The 17,461-nt window shown below is 43.4% G+C and overlaps 1 long non-coding RNA gene across 1 annotated transcript; it reads left to right on the plus strand.

Moving 5' to 3' along the window:
- The first annotated feature begins 16,350 nt into the window (after positions 1 to 16,350).
- Positions 16,351 to 17,142, plus strand: LOC311118271. The gene is made up of 3 exons (XR_014611778.1): positions 16,351 to 16,489; positions 16,818 to 16,921; positions 17,108 to 17,142. It is a non-coding gene; the product is annotated as an uncharacterized lncRNA (long non-coding RNA).
- The last annotated feature ends 319 nt before the right edge of the window (positions 17,143 to 17,461 follow it).

Below are 17,461 nucleotides of genomic sequence, written 5' to 3' on the forward strand. Positions count from 1 at the left end.
TCACCTGCAGGATCGGAGCACCTCCTCAGCTACTCTTGTCCCCAGCACAAGGTGCACCTGTGTAATGATGATCATGCTATTTAATCAGCTTCATGATATGCCACACCTGTCAGGTGGATGGATTATGTTGGCAAATGAGAAATGCTCACTAACAGGGATGTAAACAAATTTGTGCACAACATTTTAGAAATAAGTTTGTGTCTGGAACATTTCTGGGATCTTTTATTTCACCTCATGAAACATGGGACCAACACTTTACATGTTGTGTTTATATGTTTGTTCAGTGTATACAGTATTTCTAAAAAATCATACAAACTATCAATAACAACATTTAAATTGAACTAAATCAGCCTACTTTTCTGTTCTAATCAGCTCCCTACACACGCTCAGAAAGATCCTGTGAGGGTGGAACATTTTCTGGCAACAGTAGACCTTGCAGGGCTTCTGCTGTGAAGTCTTGGAGGCCCCAAAACTTCTCAACTACAGATATAATGACGTCCAGCTTCTTGGACGTATTGTGCAGTAAAATTAATAACTGTGGCAAAAAATACAAAAAAATCCACCTTCAAAATAAGTGTATCCAGATCACTTGATTGACGTACAACCTTTGCAACTGGTTGCAGTGCATCCACAGCCATATCTTCTTCAGAACTGTGGCCTCTTGCTACTATAACTCTCTTCACCGCCTCCACATAGGTAGGAGATTTGCTGTACAGCCCTGATCCTTGACACCTCAACCTCTTTCACCCTAACAGGGCACTCTGGGAATTCAGGAATATGACCCCCACCACAGTTACAACATTTTACATTCACATGCTCTTCAATAACATTCTTTCCGCCTGCAAACACTTGACATGTGGCCAAATTTTTTACATTTCTTGCATTGCATCAGGTTTTACACAAACTCTCTTATGGGGTATATTATATATCCCAGCTTTACATAGGGTGGTAGATACTCTTCATCAAACATCAATAATAAAGATGAACGCTGCTCCTTTTTCACATTCTCCATCCTTCTTCTTCGGGATTTGGTTGGCGGAGCGCATTCAACTTTTAGGTGCATACACTGCCACCTACTGTACTGGTGTGTGAGGCCATTCAAGCCTATATACATTAAATTCATTGATATGGTAATTAATACAAAATTGCAGTATTAGCCTGCTCTACAAAATGTGAGGCTAAATGTTCTTGGTTCGTGCAGATGACTGACCTCCTCAGACCAATTGGCAGTACGCCCAGAACATTGTTCTGGGATCCAAAAGGGATATCTCAGTTTCAAGGTCTCAGCTTGGAGAGAAGAAGCCTTGTGAGGTATTGGTCGGTCACATGCAGGAACCAAATGTTAACGATTAATTAATTATTAAAAAAGCTAAAATCATGCAAATATAACTTGTCTGTGTAAGCAATATATAGTACAACTAACGGGACTGCCCCGGCAGAGCTCCCGACCGACGTGTACTATGGTGCTTTTACGTTTGTTGGAACCTCTCCAACAAGGGACTCATTTGACTTTGAGTCCCTTCGTGGCGATTTTCCACGACAAAAACCCACCACCCCATTCCACTATTTAACACCATCTAGTCCTACGCCAGACCACTACCACTCAACACCCCCTGCAGCTGTTCTGCAGTAAATCCTCGCAATCCCAAGTACTTCTCTGCCGCTGCCACCACAGCCTCTATTTTCTGGGACTTTTTGATCAATTTCTGCAGTACAATTGAAAACCATTGCTATAAATGCTAAAAAGCCCAACTTACTGAAGCACATATTCTTCCCATCACTCTCTCTTGGTCTCTGCCTACTCACAGGAATCCTCTCAAGATCCCTCACCCTGTACCCATCTTCCTCTACCACTCTCTTCAATGCTTCGGCATACAACACTTTCTGTACTACTGTAACCCTGGCAACCTCAATCTGCCTTTCTATAACCTGACACCTCAGATCTCCAGCCCGTTAGCACCCCCACAACTAACACACAGAACTTTCTCCACTGATACCACACATTTCTTCATCTCATGCCCTCCTGCACACTTGTCACATCTAGGCATCTCACGCCTACACACTGCTGCAACAGGCCCATAAACTTCACCCCTAAAACACTGTAGTATTTACGGAACAAAATCGCTCACGGGATAACTGACACTTCCTACCTTGACCTTATCGGGCAGAGACTATCTATCAAAATCCAGCATGACAGATAATGTATTCTGTTTCCCCACGCTCTACATCGGATCTACGTCTCACCAAACGGAGGGTGTCACAGACACCTGGAATCTTCCATTTCAACTGCTCATCCTCAACACTTAGACCTAACCCCGTTATCACTCCTTTCAATGCCACCCTGTTCCGGAGAGCAATTCAAGTCACAATTCCTGTCTCTAATCACGTGATCCGGAGCGCCCGCTCCCTCTGGACAGAGAAGAAACAATTAATAATCACGAGTCCACTCCGAGTTACCTTCACCAACATTTACATTTTAGTCATTTAGCAGACGCTCTTATCCAGAGCGACTTACAGTGCATACATTTTTTTTTTTTCATACTGGCCCCCCGTGAGAATCGAACCCACAACCCTGGCGTTGCAAACGCCATGCTCTACCAACTGAGCTACATTCCTGCTGGCCATTCCCTCCCCTACCCTGGACGACGCTGGGCCAATTGTGCGCCGCCCCATGGGTCTCCCGGTCGCAGCCGGCTAAGACCAACTCAACAGTCCCCAACCTCTTCTCCACCTAACCTGACACCACATATGGATCCATTCTCTCTACAAATCTCAGTCCCACTGGGCCAGAATCATCCTGGGAACGAGGCCCGAACTCGGAGTTCCTCACCGCAGGTCCTTCATCCTCAGGTTCTCTGGCAACTGGAGCACGTATTACTCTTTTTACACTTGACGATAACCTCCCTCACCACACTGCTTCCCTCTACACTCCGCTCCTTCTCAGCGGTCATCACTGCACCTGCCACCACAGTTAATTATCCTTTGTCCTTGTCCACCATCTTCTCCTTCATCAGATCTTCCAGAAGGTTTGTGCATCCCCCACTGCAATCCCCCATTCCACTTTTTTCGTCCAGGGTAGGGGAGGGACTGGCCGGCAGGGATATAGCTCAGTTGATAGAGCATGGCGTTTGCAACGCCAGGGTTGTGGGTTCGATTCCCACGGGGGGCCAGCATAAAAAAAAATAAATAAAAAATATTCACTAACTGTAAATGACTAAAATGTAAAAGGAATAAAAAGGAAAAATGAATGGAACCATTTCCCTGTTTGACCGCTAGGTTTTATGACACAATTTTTGCAAACATAATAATAATAAAAACTGTATTCAGACTTTACTCAGTACTTTGTTGAAGCACCTTTGGCAGTGATTACAGCCTCAAGTCTTCTTGGGTATGACGCTACAAGCTTGGCATACCTGTATTTGGGGAGTTTCTCAGCAGATCCTCTCAAGCTTGTCAGGTTAGATGGGTAGTGTCGCCACACAGCTATTTTCAGGTCTCTCTGTACTTCTTCTACTTCGTTCATCTTTCCCTCGATCCTGACTAGTCTCCCAGTCCTTGCCACAGAAAAACATCCCCACAGCATGATGCTGCCACCACCATGCTTCACCGTTTGAAGTTCAGATTACAACTACCTATTGAGTACAAAAATATTAACCCCTCGTTCCATGTGTCTCTTCTCAGGCCGGTGGTAGCTGGTCCACTCCAAGAGGAGGAGATAGGAGAGACCCCTCCACCCCCTTTGGACATCGAGGGGGCACCGGCGTACAGGGTCCGGACTATATTGGACTCGAGGCGCCGGAGGAGTGGTCTCCAGTATCTCGTGGAGTGGGAGGGGTACGGTCCGGAGGAACGGTGCTGGGTGCCTAGGAGGGACATTCTCGACCCATCCCTCCTGACAGAGTTCCACCGTGGGCATCCCACGCGCCCGGGTCCGCGTCCTCCTGGCCGTCCCCGAGACCGGGGTCGGCGCACGGCTGGAGCCGCGCGTCAAGGGGGGGGTACTGTCACGGTTTCGGCCGAGGCTGCTCCTCCTCCTGGTTCGGGCAGGCTTCGGCGTTCGTCGTCCCCGGAATACTAGCTGCCACCGTTGTATGTTTCGTGTATTGATTGCTTTAGTCTGTCTGGTACACCTGTGTCTGTTTGTGTCCTAATTACGTGTCCTATAAGTTCCCTGTTTTGTGTTAGTTAGATTGTGTGTTGTTGTTCGCTTGTCGTTGTGCTGCGTGTTTTGTTTCTTGCTTGTTGTTTTAGTGTTTTACGCATTGTGCGTATATGCTCGCCTCTGATTGTTTTTGAGGTAGTTTGTTTACCGTTTCCTTTTTGGATTTTTGAGTAAACTCTGTTGGACTGAGCCTCGGTGTCCTGCGCCTGACTTCCACACCACATACACCTCACCACATGACAGTCACCAGTGGCGGCTGGTGAAAAATATTCTCGGTGGGGCTGTGCCATACTTTTTTTTTCCTGTAACCATCGCGATATATTTTAACACAAACTGCAGGACAGCAGTGCTCAGTGAAACATTCAGTAATTATTTAATGCCAATATTAAAAAGTTCAGGCATTCTTACACAAAAACATATTACACAAACCCAAGCCTTTCATTTGCATTTAAAGTGAACTTTTCACCATTGGTAGTAAACAGGCAACGCAACAGGCATGCTGTCAGAACAGAGTGGAAAGTGGACAATAACATGAAATTATTATAAAGTTTATAGGAAATCTTACACTGTATAAAAGGATGTATAATATAGAAATGGATATCAAGTGGATGAACTCAAACCTTTGACTGGAAGAATAGCATACAGTATTTTATGATCATACTAAATGTGACTAATTGTTAATGTGCTCCAGAACTGCAACAATTAATTGATACAAAACAACATATATACAGTAATATTAGCAAAGACACTATTAAGACTTTCTAGAGTACCATATATAACTGGATTTTTTATGCTAAGGTCAACTATATACAAAGAAACATGCGGCCAGAGCTGCTCTGTGTGTGTGTGTCTGTCATCTTATTTGTACAGGAATTTTGCCCGTCTGTCCTTCTGAGTGGCAAACCTCTCAATGACCCTTTGATTAAAGTCAGGAATGTCCCTGACAAGTTTCTTCTCCATGGAGAGCATGGCCAGAGCGTTCAGGCGATCCTGTGTCATGCTGTTTCTCAGGAAGGTCTTGATCCTTTTCAGTGTAGAGAAGCACCTTTCTGACTCAGCAGTTGTCATGGGTGTGGTGATGAGGATCTTGAGGAGGCTGGCAGTCTCTGTGAAATTGCTCTGAAGGTTGTTCTCCATGAAGAACTGGTACAGGGGCACTGCACCACTACAAGCCTTGAACTCACTGTTCTCATAGATGAGGGACAGTTCGGTTTTGAGCTTGGCCTTGTTCAACATGGGGTACGCCTCCACGGTTGTTTCAAGCGCTGTATCGGGGAACTTCACACTGTGTTGTGGGAACAACTCTCCGTGCAATAGTGTTGCGCTGATGAGGTGCTGGGTGAAGGAGAACCTCTCTTTGGCATGACTCAGGATGGTATCACATACCTGTAAAAGATACATCATCAGCTTTAATTTGCAATTAAGCTATTTTGATGCAAGTGATCCTGACTGACACATGCCTATGTCCAACTCAAGTATATGATTACCAAGGTGCTGATTGTTCAGGGTTTTGGCTACATACTACCAGGCCTGAAAAAAGTTCTAGGGGGAAACACTGACAATTACATCACAACTTACCTCTATAGCCAACCTCTGTTGTTCTCCTGGTCCCAGCATCCTCCGTCGCTTGATGGGCTGTTGCTGCTCGTCAGATGCGCTGTCCCCACACAAAGAGGGAATTGAGGCCCTGGGTCCAAAAAATAAAGTTTAATTTGATAACTTGCAATCAGACTTCTTAACTCACTGTAATTCCCCCTCAACACACAACCAGTGACTTTATATATATATATATATATATATATATATATATATATATATATATATATATATATATATATATATATATATATATATATATATATATATATAGACAGACAGACAGACAGACAGACAGATAGTGTGTATATACACACAAACTATGTCTAGTAACTGCTTTTAACCTGTGATGTACATAATTAACTGATGTTATTACGTTTTAAAGCCTTTTTCTATTACATTTGTGAGAGGGATGCAACATCATTTTGTTCTGCTGTGCACTTAGCAATAAAGTTAATCTTCAATAACAACTAGGCCTCTTCTAGAAATTGACCTGGTGGACACCTGAATAATTATTACAAACTGTGTAGTACTTTCCTGCATTATTATCAACGTCTGATTGTGTCTTCTCTTTCCTTTTAAAATACTAAAACAAATATAATTGTGACGGCTCTATGATAATCACTCACTTTGATGACCAGACACATTTAGGCTTTTAAACTGTTGTAAGTGAACTATTCATCTTTCTAACAACATCTTTATCAGCCAATAGTAAATATAGTTATTTACCTGATTGTTAGCATGCTGTCTGTGAACCTCTGGACAAGTGCTTTAATGAAGACAGGGTCGATGTTCCTCTTCTGCAGCTGGCTGAAAAGCATGTCCACATTTGGCATGATCTTGTGGAACAGTGCCAGGAAAAAACAGAAAGCCTCGTCTTCGAGCATCCTCACAAAGCCCCCCGCCTCTCTGACAGTCGGGGCATCAAAGTTCCCAGAGTCTCTGATGGTCTGGAAACACGTTAGGAGGTCATCCCTGTACTCGTACACAGTGTTTACAGCGCGACTGTGGAAGTTCCACCGTGTTGTAGAGGCTCTGGGGAGTCTATGCGCAACCACTTCGTCAAGCACGGTGGTTCGCTTGGGAGACCTGGAGAAGAAAGCAGAAAATCCTGCAAGGTCGGAAAAGAAAGTGCCGATCCTGGGGATGCGTGAAGTAGCCTGCTGCATGATGAGGTTCAGCTGATGTGCATAGCAGTGGACGTAGTGCGCATTTTCGTACACATCCACTATTTTACGCTGCACTCCGCCGGTGGCTCCCCTCATCACACTTGCTCCGTCGTAAGCCTGGGCAATAAGTTTGGCCTTTTGTCCATGTGAGAGTATGGTGCTGAGCCTCTCCAGCAGCGATGTAGCGATGGTGTCGGCGGTTGCGTTCTCGATCAAAATGAACTCGAAAAAACGCTCTTGGACGTTACTTTTAGCATCGATGTAGCGTATCACAAGCACCAACTGGCAGTGGGTGGAAACGTCAGTCGTCTCGTCAGCTTGAATGGCGATAAAATCAGCACTCTTTACTTCCTCCAGGATGTAATCCTTAAGCACTGACAGCATACAGTCCAACAGCTCGTTCTGTATCGTCTTTGACGTGCCCTTAAAAACGGTAGCTGTCTTCAGGTGCTCCTCCAGCACACTGTCGAGGGAGGCAACAAAATCCACTAAGCCCCGGAAAATGCCGGGGTTGTCCGAGGAGTCAGTCTCCTCGTGCCCACGCAAGGCCAACTCAAAAGCCCCACAGAACTTCACACAATCGATAATTTTGGATAGAATGTGCCTGTTTTTATCCACCTCCTCATTGTGTTTCCTCACCGCAATCCTGTGGCCGTCATCCAGCTGCGTAGCAATGTTCACCCTTCCTAATACAGCTAGCTTTACAGAGTTGTCCATGTGTGCCCTGGTGTTCTCATGTTTCTTTACCTTCTCTGACAGGTGCTTCATATCCCTCACTCCGGTACCTGTCCATGCTGAATCTGACCCCGTCGTTTTAAAAAGCAAGCACGGAAAGCAAAATAAAGCATTAGCATCAGTGCACCTAGCTAGCCAAGCCTTCCTGGTGTACCAGCTACGGGAGAAGCCGCGCATATACTGCTTCCCTTTCTCGCTAGCCTGCTGTCTGATTGAGAGGTCAGGTTGATCTGGGCCCAGCTCTTTCACCCGAACTTTCTCTGACAAAGTTCTCCTCTCAAACGGATCTTGGAGGAGAGATTTCACCGAGTTAGGGTTGGGTCTTGGAGGAGTAACGTTTGCGCTCGCCATTGTCGTCTAGTAAAAATGGCGCCACTGGAGCCCGGTCCTTATTTTATCAGGGGCGAGCTTGGGGCGATAAAATAATCGCCCTCCTTGGATTCGATTTAAGATCGCTGATTGGCTACATTTTATGTCATACATTCATATCTTAAATTAGCAATTGGCTTAACTGCTACGTAGACCCGCCTCCTCGGGGCACTTTCTGTATCGCCCAGAGCTGACGAGGCGTTTGACAGGCAGAGGAAAGGTTGCGAATATGATTTTCTATCATATCTTACACATATTACTGTGTGCATTCCATATTTCAAACACACAAATATTGACATACTGATGTTTTTATTATTATTATTATTTTTTTTATTTTTATTTTATTTTATTTTTTAAAATAATTTTATTTAAGGGGGCGGCGCCCTAGCGCCCTCTATCGGCCAGCCGCCACTGATTGTCACACTACTTGCAGCAAAACTGTTGATTCTTTATTATTTTGCAGATCTTCAAGCAGTGGAGATGAGGATAATGGTGAAACTGAAGATGATCCGTACAGAGTTCAGGACTGCTCTGAACCAAGTTATGGAGGCCATAGAGGATAATGGTGTAACTGGAGATTATCCGTACAGAGTTCAGGACTGCTCTGAACCAAGTTATGGAGGCCATAGAGGATAATGGTGGAACTGGAGATGATCCGTACAGAGTTCAGGACTGCTCTGAACCAAGTAATGGAGGCCATAGAGGATAATGGTGGAACTGGAGATGATCCGTACAGAGTTCAGGACTGCTCTGAACCAAGTTATGGAGGCCATAGAGGATAATGGTGAAACTGGAGATGATCCGTACAGAGTTCAGGACTGCTCTGAACCAAGTTATGGAGGCCATAGAGGATAATGGTGAAATTGGAGATGATGATCCGTTGTGGGGATCTATTTTCTCATAATTGGATCTGTATGTGATGAATAGCTTAGAAGGAATGCATTAATGATAAGCATAGAAGGTTTGTACTATACTCATATAAATTGTTTCACATAACCAGCTGTGATTCATGTGAGGAACGTTAGGGGGTAGGACAGATAAGACTTGTATTTCTTACAGATACGAACACTGCCTCTTTGTTGTCTGTGAACCGTCCTTGAACGTAGGTACAGTGGAATGGTGTCTTTTCGGTGCTGACTACAGGTTGTTATGATAAAAACTTATGCCTGGCAACAGTGTGCAACAAGTGGAGCGCCAAGGGTCTGGGACCAGCCGGTGCGCCAACGGATTGGCTGAGTAAGTCTGAACCACGCTCAGTCTCTACTCTGATTGGCCAGCAGGGAGTGGGAAATATCTCTGTCAGAGTATTTGAAGAAGAACCTGTAACAATGGATTAGTTCTCTGAGTGCCCTGCGTGGTATTTCAGTGAGCCCGTATACGAACCAACATACTTATCATACATACATTTTGCATATAATCAATTTAGCTTGGATTGAATATCTCTTGATTATGTTTGATTCTTATTCCAATACCAGATTTGAATTACGCAATTTCTAACACCGTACAGAGTTCAGGACTGCTCTGAACCAAGTTATGGAGGCCATAGAGGATAATGGCCTTTTTACTTCACTTTAATCCAGTCGGTCAATATAGCTAAATGATTGTGCTAGTAAAAAAGGAATGTAGTAGGAATGCTCCTGAGCAGTGGCGGCTCCTGAAAAAATTCTCAGGAGGGGCAATTTTTCTGATGATTTAGGTGACCTACACACATTTAAAAAAAGATATGTCCAGCAACAACATGAAGACAGGGGCAGCATATAAGTCAATACCAGAAGCATTTATTGACTGATCTCAAAAGTGTTGGCTTACCAGGGTTGGTGGAGCCCTCAGTTTCATCTTTGCCTCGCAAAGCTAACTCAAACACTCCGCAAAACTTCACACACTGGATTAGCCGGCTGAGGATGTGGCGGTTCTTGCTAATGTCGTAGTAAATATATTTGTTATAGTGAATATGGAATATGATATGTTGAGTAAAATGTTGTGCTAAGATCTATTTAGGTCAGGAGCTGGTTATAAGTTCTGTTCCTATCCAATAACAATGGACAAAAGGGTCCTATCTTGTCAGCCTTGTCAGCAGGTGGCCAATGACAACACCCACGCCATAGGCCTCTCAGTTCTTCCAACTCACGAGTTCTTGCTCTGAGGACACACACACACACAAACACACACACACACACATCATCACTGTTAAACACACACACACACACACACACACAAAAATCCCCTCTCTTAGGCTGAACATTTGAAGACAGAGAACCCGACTCAGAGCCAATGCAACAGTGACAGTAGCCTGGAGGGGACCTCGCCCAACTCATCAGGACCAATAAGAAGATCAGAACTACTAGATTGAACCTACTTCATTTATTGCATAAAATGTCTGCACACAATGTTTCGGGGCTCTCTTCAGATAATAATAATAATAATAATAATAATAATATGCCATTTAGCAGACGCTTTTATCCAAAGCGACTTACAGTCATGCGTGCATACATTTTTGTGTATGGGTGGTCCCGGGGATCGAACCCACTACCTTGGCGTTACAAGCACCATGCTCTACCAGCTGAGCTACAGAAAGTGGATACTCATGGATGCGCATTGCAATTGTAAAATGTCAACACAATTGGAGACACCACGTCATTTTTGGAGACATGTTATTGACAGTAAACTATTGTAGATGCGACTGCTAACTAAATAAAACATTTTAGCTGGCTAGCTAATCATCTTAGCTAAATGTGGGGCAAACAATTCAGTTATTTACCGTTAATTTGAGGGATTGGGGTGAAAGAAATCGAGTTACATAGTGATACTTTACGATATACTGTATTGACAATATCGCAATATTTTAGCGCTAGTTGGCTGTACCTGCACCAAAACACCATTATTGTTCCTTCATAGCTTGTTCTCAATCTTTTCACATTGGGAGCCAATTTGTTTTCAGCACTTTTATTTCCATGACTGATCAAAACTCGTTCTCATGGCTTTCTGATCCCTCTGCAACAGACATATGGTGCGCAATAAAATCACAGTATCGAATCGCAATACGTATAGAATCATGAGACTCGCAATGCTGATGCATATATCTTATCGTGAGGTTCCTGGCAATTCCCAGCCCAAGTTCATTTGCCACAACAAATCTCTTCGCTAGCAAACGCGATGTCTTCTCCAAAACGGCAATGTGTCTCCAGCAATGTTTACTTTTTTGACGTTCTATGGCATCTCCACTTTCCAAGCATATATGACCACATGTAATATTTTGGTAAGTGATGCAAATAGTGAACTATGTAGGGCCAGGATGTAAAATATATGTAGCTGCAGCAATTTCTCTTATCTGATATGGTAAGTAATGGGGCTTGATTTATAGCTCCCTAAGAGTTTGACGAACGGGTCCGTGAACGCGATTGCAGATATCTTTACCTCTGAATAAACTGCCTTATATTATACAATTATCCACCTTGTCCAAAAGTCTCTACTTTTTCTCCGTTCTCCAGTAAACTTGTTTTATCAACAATAGTAAGGTTCAATGACACAGAAAGCAGTTCAATGTCGGGGTACAGAGTCGCTCTCTTACCAGGATCGCGGTCCGCTCTGACCAGGGTGAAGGTGACCGGCTCCACCTCTCTGTCCGGGACTCTGTCATCCAGTCAAGTCTCCCAGCTGTATTTGGATTACAGCTGCCTGCAGCGTTTTCATTATTTAGTCCGTTCGTAGCGGGTATGTACACGATCAACAAGATCAGTCCAAAACCGAAGATCAGTCCAAAGCAGAATGTTTGCAGAATGTTTGTAAACTAAGTCTACAAATTAAAAACATAAAATAACGCCACACTGCAGGTCGCAACATAGACGCTGATAGCCGCCATTGTCTTAGTTACGTTCAACGTTACGTCACGTATGACGAAAGCGCGTAAGTGCATGCACACAGACACCCATAGAGAATGTATTGAAAGCTTTGAAATGTGAAAAAAATAGATTTTACATGACAGGCTATGAGAGACTTCTGGGCGATTTTCAACCTGACTGAAATCGCCCAAAAAACGGGCGGGGCCATTTGAAGCACGACTTTAGCCTGATTTGACATTTAGTGGCTGGCAGATCAGACGTGAACACTGATAACTGCTTTTGCCGTGATATAATTTTTTATAAATTTATTTAAAAAAATATACAATTTTTTTTAATATTTTTTTTAAATAATTGATTAGAAAAAAAATCCCTTCCTTTTCCCGTTTGGCAGTGCGTCGCCCATATCGCCCTATTGAACAAGCCGTCCCTGCTCCTGAGTGGCGCAGTGGTCTAAGGCACTGCATCGCAGTGCTAACTGTGCCACTAGAGATCCTGGTTTGAATCCAGGCTCTGTCGCAGCCGGCCGCGACCGGGAGACTCATGGGCGGCGCACAATTGGCCCAGCGTCGTCCAGGGTAGGGGAGGGAATTGCCGGCAGGGATGTAGCTCAGTTGATAGAGCATGGCGTTTGCAACGCCAGGGTTGCGGGTTCGATTCCCACGGGGGGCCAGTATAAAAAAAGATGTATTCACTAACTGTAAGTCGCTCTGGATAAGAGCGTCTGCTAAATGACTAAAATGTAAATGTAGTAGGGAGTCGACGTTAAACCTGCATTTTGATCATTTGTTTAAGGAAAATAATGACCAGTTTGTGTTATTTTGACTTCCAGGAGCGGGTCGAGGAAGAGACCGTGGATGAGGATGGAGCAGCAGCACCTGAATAAACATAACATAGTTATTCACTTTTAGCTTTAAGCAGTTTTACAGTTCTTGATTGGAGTGCAGTGTTCATGTTTTTACTGACTTGTTATTTTGTGAGCTTATTGCTGTGATTTTGTTTATGAATCTATTGTGATACATTTTAAGTAAAAAAATGAACTTATTTTCTGGCATTTTGCATATTTCGTCAGTGGACACCTACCGACAGGATACTGTGTATATGTTCAGGGTAGATTAAATAACGTGTCTTAAGGGTCCTCCCGAGTGGCGCAGTGGTCTAAGACACTGCATCGCAGCTGCATTGCTACAGATGCTGGTTCGATACCTGTCTGTGTCGCAGCCAGCCACGACCGGGAGACCCATGAGGTGATGCACAATTGTCCGGGTTAGGGGAGGGTTTGGCCAGCCGGAATGTCCTTGTCCCCATCACACTGTTACGTACGTATGTTAGGTTACCAGAAACTGCATTTTATGGGGCTCTCAACGTACTTTCTGACGTTTAGCAACATTATGAGGTTGACTTAAAAATACACATATTTAACGGTTTAAAATTCCCCACATGCAGTGGCGGCTCCTGAAAAAATTCTCAGGAGGGGCAATTTTTCTGATGATTTAGGTGACCTACACACATTTAAAAAAAGATATGTCCAGCAACAACATGAAGACAGGGGCAGCATATACAGTGGGGAAAAAAAGTATTTAGTCAGCCACCAATTGTGCAAGTTCTCCCACTTAAAAAGATGAGAGAGGCCTGTAATTTTCATCATAGGTACACGTCAACTATGACAGACAAAATGAGGAAAAAAAATCCAGAAAATCACATTGTAGGATTTTTTATGAATTTATTTGCAAATTATGGTGGAAAATAAGTATTTGGTCAATAACAAAAGTTTCTCAATACTTTGTTATATACCCTTTGTTAGCAATGACACAGGTCAAACGTTTTCTGTAAGTCTTCACAAGGTTTTCACACACTGTTGCTGGTATTTTGGCCCATTCCTCCATGCAGATCTCCTCTAGAGCAGTGATGTTTTGGGGCTGTCGCTGGGCAACACAGACTTTCAACTCCCTCCAAAGATTTTCTATGTGGTTGAGATCTGGAGACTGGCTAGGCCACTCCAGGACCTTGAAATGCTTCCTACGAAGCCACTCCTTCGTTGCCCGGGCGGTGTGTTTGGGATCATTGTCATGCTGAAAGACCCAGCCACGTTTAATCTCCAATGCCCTTGCTGATGGAAGGAGGTTTTCACTCAAAATCTCACGATACATGGCCCCATTCATTCTTTCCTTTACACGGATCAGTCGTCTTGGTCCCTTTGCAGAAAAACAGCCCCAAAGCATGATGTTTCCACCCCCATGCTTCACAGTAGGTATGGTGTTCTTTGGATGCAACTCAGCATTCTTTGTCCTCCAAACACGACGAGTTGAGTCTTTACCAAAAAGTTCTATTTTGGTTTCATCTGACCATATGACATTCTCCCAATCCTCTTCTGGATCATCCAAATGCACTCTAGCAAACTTCAGACGGGCCTGGACATGTACTGGCTTAAGCAGGGGGACACGTCTGGCACTGCATGATTTGAGTCCCTGGCGGCGTAGTGTGTTACTGATGGTAGGCTTTGTTACTTTGGTCCCAGCTCTCTGCAAGTCATTCACTAGGTCCCCCTGTGTGGTTCTGGGATTTTTGCTCACTGTTCTTGTGATCATTTTGAACCCACGGGGTGAGATCTTGCGTGGAGCCCCAGATCGAGGGAGATTATCAGTGGTCTTGTATGTCTTCCATTTCCTAATAATTGCTCCCACAGTTGATTTCTTCAAACCAAGCTGCTTACCTATTGCAGATTCAGTCTTCCCAGCCTGGTGCAGGTCTACAATTTTGTTTCTGGTGTCCTTTGACAGCTCTTTGGTCTTGGCCATAGTGGAGTTTGGAGTGTGACTGTTTGAGGTTGTGGACAGGTGTCTTTTATACTGATAACAAGTTCAAACAGGTGCCATTAATACAGGTAACGAGTGGAGGACAGAGGAGCCTCTTAAAGAAGAAGTTACAGGTCTGTGAGAGCCAGAAATCTTGCTTGTTTGTAGGTGACCAAATACTTATTTTCCACCATAATTTGCAAATAAATTCATAAAAAATCCTACAATGTGATTTTCTGGATATTTTTTCCTCAATTTGTCTGTCATAGTTGACGTGTACCTATGATGAAAATTACAGGCCTCTCTCATCTTTTTATGTGGGAGAACTTGCAAAATTGGTGGCTGACTAAATACTTTTTTCCCCCACTGTATATGTTACAACATGTTGCTTCTCTTGTATTGTCAACATCAATTCCAAATTGTTTGGCTGTCAGCAGATACATGGTTATCAATACTACTAATATATATGAAGGGTGGATATTTTGATCGAGGTATTTCACATGGCCTTGATACATGTCCTGCCTGGTACTCATGGCTTGTATTGTCACGCTACTTGCAGCAAAACTGTTGAGTCTTATTATTTTGCAGATCTTCAAGCAGTGGAGATGAGGATAATGGTGAAACTGGAGATGATCCGTACAGAGTTCAGCACTGCTCTGAACCAAGTTATGGAGGCCATAGAGGATAATGGTGAAACTGGAGATGATCCGTACAGAGTTCAGGACTGCTCTGAACCAAGTTATGGAGGCCATAGAGGATAATGGGGGAACTGGAGATGATCCGTACAGAGTTCAGGACTGCTCTGAACCAAGTTATGGAGGCCATAGAGGATAATGGGGGAACTGGAGATGATCCGTACAGAGTTCAGGACTGCTCTGAACCAAGTAATGGAGGCCATAGAGGATAATGGGGGAACTGGAGATGATCCGTACAGAGTTCAGGACTGCTCTGAACCAAGTTATGGAGGCCATAGAGGATAACGGTGAAACTGGAGATGATCCGTACAGAGTTCAGGACTGCTCTGAACCAAGTTATGGAGGCCATAGAGGATAACGGTGAAACTGGAGATGATCCGTACAGAGTTCAGGACTGCTCTGAACCAAGTTATGGAGGCCATAGAGGCCCGGCAGCCAAAGGAGTCAGAGTCCTTGGGGCAACTTGAAATGCTGCAAAACCCTGCAGAAACAAATGAGGAACTAAAGGATATCTGTGAAACACTTAAAGACTCCCACTATCGAAGGGAAATGGTAGGGATGGCCATTTAAAATGTATCTGTTTGTAAAAAATGGGAAATCTATATCAAGTATTTTGAAAGCAATTGACAAAAATAAGTTAGCTGTTTATCAAGAGCCCCTTGAATGCGTCCAGATTTGAGAGAAAATTGCAACCTGCAATATTATTGAATCCAAATATCTTAATGTCAACGAAATGCAGTTGTCATATATGCCATATGCCTATTTAGTGTTTGGATTGATTTCCCAATTAACACTTAACTTATCTTAAGAAGAAACGATCAGCCCTCTGCCTGTTTATACAAGTTTTAGCCCATGATTACATGATACACTACAAAAATGATTTCTCATTACTATCAATCAGAACTGTATGGCCAGCTGTTTTAGCTGAGGAACACACAAATGAGTGGGATTTTTAATTTTATTTTTAATCAGATTCGATACCTGACCCTCTGCTGTGGCCTGGACCTGGGCTCAGGAATCAGACGAATGATGAGAAAAATTAGAACAGAGGAGCTGTGGACAGGCTACTCCTTGAAGGGCAGGAAGGGGAAGAGGGCCTTTAATGAGCTATCAATCTATGATGCTGTCACAAGTAAGTAAATGCACAAGTTTAGATCCTTATTTATTATTATTTAGTAGATAGTATTATTGGTCAAGTGATGGTAAGTCAAATGTGTTTTTATTAACATTTCAAATGAATTAAATCAGTAACAAGGCAGTTACAAATTAATGTGAAATCCTACCACCTGTTAAGATCGGAGAGAGAGGACAAAGGAAAGGTGAAGGAGAGAGGTCTCATGGCCAAAACTGCCTATTGGGGACGAGAGGGACAATACCCAATCTCTGTCTCAGCCAGCATAGGTGGAAAAGTAATGATATGACATGGAATGTACCATTTACAATTATTTTTCACAACATAGGAGCGTCCCTGAAAGCACACCCCAAGGCTACCTACCAAGAGGTAGATGACAAAATAGCAGACGCTCTCAAACATGCACCAGCTCGGCTCAAGAGTAAGAGAAAGGTATGATTAAAATTAACACTTTATGATTGTTTAGATTTTTTTTACTTCACTTTAATCCAGTCGGTCAATTTAACTAAATTATTGTGCTAGTAAAAAAGGAATGTAGTAGGGAGTCGACGTTAAACCGGCATTTTGATCATTTGTTTAAGAAAAATAATGACCAGTTTGTGTTATTTTGACTTCCAGGAGCGGGTCGAGGAAGAGACCGTGGATGAGGATGGAGCAGCAGCACCTGAATAAACATAACATAGTTATTCACTTTTAGCTTTAAGCAGTTTTACAGTTCTTGATTGGAGTGCAGTGTTCATGTTTTTACTGACTTGTTATTTTGAGCTTATTGCTGGGATTTTGTTTACGAATCTATTGTGATACAGTTTATGTAAAAAAATAACTTATTTTCAGGCATTTTGCATATTTCGTCAGTGGACACCTACCGACAGGATACTGTGTATATGTTCAGGGTAGATTAAATGACGTGTCTTAAGGGTCCTCCCGAGTGGCACAGTGGTCTAAGACACAGCTGCGTTGCTACAGATGCTG

The sequence above is a fragment of the Coregonus lavaretus genome, assembly GCF_964263955.1.
Source record: "Coregonus lavaretus genome assembly, contig: HAP1_SCAFFOLD_48, whole genome shotgun sequence".
NCBI classification, from domain to species: Eukaryota; Metazoa; Chordata; class Actinopteri; order Salmoniformes; family Salmonidae; genus Coregonus; species Coregonus lavaretus.